General features: G+C 43.2%; 1 protein-coding gene across 7 annotated transcripts in view; it reads left to right on the top strand.

Moving 5' to 3' along the window:
• Positions 1-1,279: 1,279 nt before the first annotated feature.
• FOXP4 (forkhead box P4) overlaps positions 1,280-6,000 on the top strand; it is a 142,061-nt gene continuing 137,340 nt past the window's right edge. For all 7 annotated transcript variants that reach the window (XR_007774914.1, XR_007774915.1, XM_050957103.1 and 4 more), the window contains exon 1: positions 1,280-1,690. The gene's annotated coding sequence lies outside the window, so the exon portion shown is untranslated. The remainder of the gene's footprint in view (positions 1,691-6,000) is intronic.

Raw genomic sequence — 6,000 nt, 5'->3', positions numbered from 1 at the left:
GGTGTGGAACCTGTTGAGTTCGGTTTTAGTTGCTAGAAAGCATGATTATACTTTTGTTTTATTTGTGACCATTTTCTGTTTTTATTATTACTTAAAGTTCTGTTAGTTATTGATAAATGTATGCTTGTTTTATTATAAATCCATCTCAGTGCTGTTATATTAAAGGGAGGTGCGCATCCACCACTGGGCCAGCAGACTGGTGTGACAGCAGACTTGGTAACTGCTGTGACTGTCCAGTGTCAGGGACTGAGTACTACAGGGGAACGCTCTCCCAGGGGGTTTGGGAACTGGGGGCTTCAAGGATTCCCTGCAAGTCAAGGAAAGGACCAGCAGAGTCCTGAGGACTTTGTTGGGCTGGCTAACAGACTGGAGTGTCAGGGAGCTGACACAAAGTTTAGCACCAGGAAATGTCTCTGTTCCTGAGGTAGGGGGGTAATAAGGTAATTTACAGGTTGGGGGCCCCCAAGATGGCACTACAGGACCAGATCCACAAAGGGTATTAAGGTCTCTAGCTTCCATTGAAATCAATGGAGGTTAGGAGCCTAAATACCTTTATGGATCTGGGCCTCTGGACCTTACTTTCCCTATCTATAAGATGGGGATGATAAATCCTTTCTTTCAGCCTTTGTCCGTCTTGCCCATTTAGATTGTAAACTCTCTGGGACTGGGACTGACTCCCGCTATGTGTATGCATCTAGGAGATCTGGGTTCAGTTCCTGGTTCTGCCATAGATTTCCTATAGGACATTGGGCAATCACTTTGTGCCTCAGTTTCCCCTCTCTGTAAAATGGGGATAATAATTCTTCCTTTCTCTCATCTTTTGCCTATTTTGGTGATAATCTCTGGGAGACCGGAACTGCGTGCTCCCATGCAGGTTTGTGCAGGGCTTAACACAGCATGGCGCAGATATCCATCTAGGTGCAACCTCAAGAGAAATAATTATTATTAACAAGACAATAATAATAATAGTCCAGCCAGGGAGAGAAATGAAACCACGATGTACCCTGACCCCTTCAAATTTATTCCAACGCTGTCCCTATTCGGCATGATCCAACCAGCCTGATCCCTCACACATAAAAAGAAGAGATCAGTTTCCTTTCCTTTAATTTCAAAAGCCCCCCCCCCCCAATCACCTCTTCATCCCCATGTGGCGCCTTCCTCTTCCCTCCTCCAAGAGCTGTAGCGTTGGAAATGAGCTGCACCTGCTTTAGATGGATTATGGTAGAAGTGGAAGTAACTCTCTCTCTCTCTCTCTTTCTCTTCCAGCCCTCCCCTCCCAGATCTCAAGTCACATCTCCAGTGCAGACACAGCCCCACTGATTAGAGCCCGCTCTCCCCATGTGAATGGGACAGAGAGAGAGGAGGGCGCACCCTGACCCCCCCACCCTACCCTGAGCAGAGGAGGAAGAGGAGCAGGGGTGGGGGGAGGAAAGAAGAGGGAGACCCCCAGAATCACCCAGCAAAGGGGGAGCAGGCAGCAAGCCCGGGCAGTGCGCTCATGCATGACCGGGTCTAGTGGGTTCTCCCCGAGACGGCGAACTTTGGGGATCCCCCGCCCCGGAAGTGGAGAAGTTTCTCACCCCCCCACCCCCTTCAGCGGAGATCAGGCCCAGGAGAAGCAGCCGCTACCCATGCCCCAAGCGGGGGGTTGAAGTTGAGCCTTGATTCCAGACGCTGTCGAGCCAAACAGGTTGGTGGGTTTGTGTGCGGCGGCGGTTGTTGTTGTGTTTAATTTGTGTGTCGCTTTACGTTGATTGAACTTTCCATGTGGGTGAATTTCAGTCTCCAGGTCCCCCCGGGCACACTTGCAAAGGCAGCCTGTTTACACCGTGCCTCGGATTCCCTCCCCCCTTTCAGTATTTTCAGCCACTAACCCCAGAAAGTTGCTAAACAGGCTGAACAGCTGTTTTCTTTCTTTCCTCCTTTCTTCTTTGCAGAGGCCAGGTTGTTGTAGTTTTTTTTTAAAAAACAGGTCGGGGGTGGAGAGAGCTGCTCGCTTGGTGGGTGCCCAGTTCCCTTTTTGTAAAGGGGAGAGAGAATTGCAAACACTTACAAATGTATATATATATTTTCCCCTCGCTTTGTTGTTTCGAACTGGGCAACCTGCTCATCTGAACTGTCTCTGGACTAGTAAGCCCCAGGAATCGCCTTGCGTTGTTTAGCTTCGCCACCCGCAGGACTTTTAGGGGTCTGTTCTTAGTTTCCCTTTGGGGAGGGGGAAAGAAGAGGGCCGAGGTTAAGAGATTTGTAGTCTGTTTCCCAGACCCCCTCCGCCAGCAGCCCTATCGATCGCTTGGAGTGTTTGGTCCCAGGGATCGCTAAGTTGCATCGAAGAGCTTTCAGACAAAGAGAAGGCTCCGGGAGAAGCAACTTTTCAGCGGAGACTTTGCATGGAAGTGGCGTGAAATGCCAGGGATTTGGGGAACAGAGGATTTTTTGGGGGGAGGGGGGGTATGAATTGTTTATGCTGGGGAAGATGGGAATGAAATCCAGAGGTGGGGGAACTGGGAAAGCCAGTGCATGCCGGGTGTGTGTGTGGAGATACAGTATTGATTTGCCTTATTTTGTGTGTGTTTATTTCTTTTGGGTGCCTGACAGGGGGTTAGAAGAGACTGTTCCTGGGGATTGTGTCTATCAATCAGCCCTGGGTGTGTGGCATGGGCTTTGGGGGGCTGTGAATCTCACCATTTGTTCTGATTGACAGGATGGGCAGATTCAAAGTTATTCACATTTATGGGGCTCTTAGTAGAAAGTGTGCGTGTGTGGGGGGCACATAATGTGGGAACAGCTGTATTTCTGCCCACAGCCTCGCAAAGCAACTTTCCCTGGGAGGCCTGTGGAGATGAACAGGAACTTCCAACAAGAAAAGCTGTTCTCTGGCAGTGTCTTTCCTGTTGGGTTCTAGACTCCAGGGAAACTTTTGCTGACAATATTTCTTTTCTTTCTCTTCAGTCTCAGAACCTGCTATTTTTAATTCTTGCCAAGGGAGTGGGGGTACCTCTTTAGCAATTAAGAAATTGCGTTCACTTTCCTTAATTTAATTGTTTTTTTAAAATGTAACCTTGAGAAATAGGTGTTTAAATTAACCATCTTTCTGCTAGGGGAAGTAATACAATAGCTATTGTAGATCAATATCCTTTGCGGGGACATGTTGCATTTGGTCTTCGTTTGTTGGTACCTGTCTCTTTATTTCCCCCATAGGCCGTTTTATTTTAATGTTGTCTATTGCTGAGTGTTTAAAAAATAATTTCAGCATAAAACCTGCTGATCTGGGCTGTGCGATGTGCCAGCAAAGTAAACTCCCCCCTGTTAAGAAATATCGAATCGAGTCAAATCAAAACAAAACAAAACAAGTTTTAAAATCTCTGCAAATTCCCTGAAGAAGCAGACTGAGCCCCAACAAACCTTAAACAACCCGCAGAGAAATCGTTCCATCCATGAATACCCTGATCGGTGTGAGATTAAAATTAAAGTATTTAAAATATTTATTTATCTAATAAATAGAGAGCAGGCAAAAATAAGACTAAAACCAAAATATGATATTGATTATTAAAACGTACAGGGCAAGGATTCTAACTCCGCCAGCTCTAGAGTGAAATTCCACATTGTGATTTGCTTGTGCACATCTTTCCCCTAATGGCATAGTTTGTGAGCCTTTCTGTATTTCTTTGTTTTAAAAGTGTGATGAGGGCTTTTGGGGCGGGGAGGAATCCCTAAAACTTTCATACAATGCATGGTAGTTTGTATGAGGTTTGATCAGGTTCACTGTCTAGCAGAACCACTGTAAACCATCGCTAATAACAATCATTTGGAAAGAGTTTATTATTAAGTAGTATTCTTCAGGGAGTTCAGAAATCCCAGGCAGAACTTGTTTTAAAACTGATGGCTAGTTGGTGAGGGATGTGAGGACAATTCTGATCAGTTGCTTTCATCGGATCCCCAATGGAACGAACAGCTTCATTTGAAGCAAATTCCCAGTGCAAACCTTGGCAAAATTAATGATTTTTTGCTTCCTTCAAAATTGTCTTCCCCGTCTCCGGCTTCTGTCTGCTCCTCTGTATCTCCCCCCCACCCCCCAAAAAAAGTTTAGTAAGTGGTTTGTTAGCAGCAGATTACTCTGAATATTTCTTTGGGGGATAGGAAACTGTTTTGAGTTGGCAAGCACATTTCTAAGGTGTGTATGGAGGAGAACAAGTGGAGTGTAATTTCAGTTAACCTTTCTGTTTTGAAATGGCTTTTTTAAAAAAGAAGAAAAATGTATCATTCTTTTTTCTACCCCTCTCCCTCCTTTTTTAATTCGAATAAAAATGTTAATAGGGGAGAACAGGAATAATTCATGAGTATCTAAAAACTAAACTTAGTTTGCATTGTTACTCAGAGCAATGTTAAAAAAATCACATGTATTTAGAGAAAACACACTGTGATTTCTCTATTCCTAATATAGTGCTAAGGAATTAGAAAGGAATTTCAGCACAGATTCCTATCCAAGATCTGTTGCCGGCTTGAAGTAACTGATCAGCCCACATGAGTTTTGCTTTGGAGACTAAAATGTACATACATTTGTCATTTACCACAGTCAGAACCAACTTAGCGTCAGATTAAGACCTCACTTTACAATGCTTTTGGAAAGGCTGTGGGGTATACAATAAAAATGTTATTAGTTTCTCTATTAAAAGGTTGTGTTTTTAACCTAAAGTAGAAGTAGGATTTTTCTAGCGAGTGAAAATTCTTCCTGTGAGTTTAAAAATTTACACAAGAAGTGTGTTATGCTGGAGAACAGGCCTTTCGGTGTCAAATCAATACATGTCTTAGACAGACAGTGATAGCCTGGCAGTTGTGTATTTGTGAGTGTGTTTCATGCCATACTGATATTGTTAACTAAACATAAGTAAATCTCAGATTTTAATGACAACAAATTCACCTTTTGATTTATTTTGAGGAAAGTCTGTTTTTAAAATCAGACTTGCTTATGCAAATGCAAAAATTATTTGTCAAATGTAGCCCCCTTTTTTTCCCCTAAATCAAAACCTTTGAGAGTTCAGGATGAAATACAGTGAACGTAAGAACAAAAATTTTATGTGCTGACTGAGTCGGGGAGCATTTGTCAGTTCTGCGAAGCAGTCAGTGGTTCTGATTCCAGTCTTTATTCTTTATTCCTTGTGGAGCGGGGCTTGAAAGAGAAGACTTTCTAAGTCCCCACATTCCCTGTATTTTGAAGAGTTTGGGCTAATATTCTTGAGTTGCTATTTTTTTTATTATTAAAAAATTCATTTTCCCCTTCTATCTTTGCTTCTGTGTTGAATGTGGGATTCTAAAGTGGAGAAGAGGAAATGCTCTGGTTAAAACCTGATGCAGATAATTTGTTTTATGCTTTGAACCAATGAGGATACTAAAAGCAAAACCACTTCTATCATATGGACTTCATTTCAGAAGAGAAAGTTTGACTAGTCTTGGCTGGGGGGAAAATAATCTGATCATCATGGAATATCAGAAATGCACTCAAACTCCATCCAACCTGTCTACTTTGTTAAGTGTCCAGATGAGGGGTGATGAGATGCATCTCTGTGCTTTCCAAGATTCTGCTGCTGGTGTTAAGTGAAAATGTTCCGTTTACAGCGAGGTGCACCCAGTGGCGTGATCTCTCCCGGTCCGGTTGTGTGTGCACTTGTAAAGGAAGCTAGCAATTCCTTTTGCTGGTCCCCAAGCCGATGGCTTCAGCAAAAGCAATAAAAAGGAGTATGCACAATACATCTACTATTCGGAATGTCGTGGCTCAGCGAATCTAAGCAGAGAAGTTGTTTGTTGCTTCTGGGGAGGGGAAAAGAAAGTGAGATGCTAAGGAAAAATGTTTGGACCAAGTAGATGTTGTTGTTATTATTATTATTATATTATTCCTGAGTGGATTTACCTGGAGCAGAGGATTTTAAAATAAAATCTATTCTACTTCTTGATTTTCATGGGGAATTAAAATGAACAATAAAAAAAAAAAATCTTGCAACG

This window comes from Gopherus flavomarginatus, chromosome 5, assembly GCF_025201925.1.
Source record: "Gopherus flavomarginatus isolate rGopFla2 chromosome 5, rGopFla2.mat.asm, whole genome shotgun sequence".
Lineage (NCBI taxonomy): Eukaryota > Metazoa > Chordata > Testudines > Testudinidae > Gopherus > Gopherus flavomarginatus.
The sequence above is the reverse complement of the archived record's forward strand: the minus strand, read 5'-3'. Positions and strand labels throughout refer to the sequence as shown.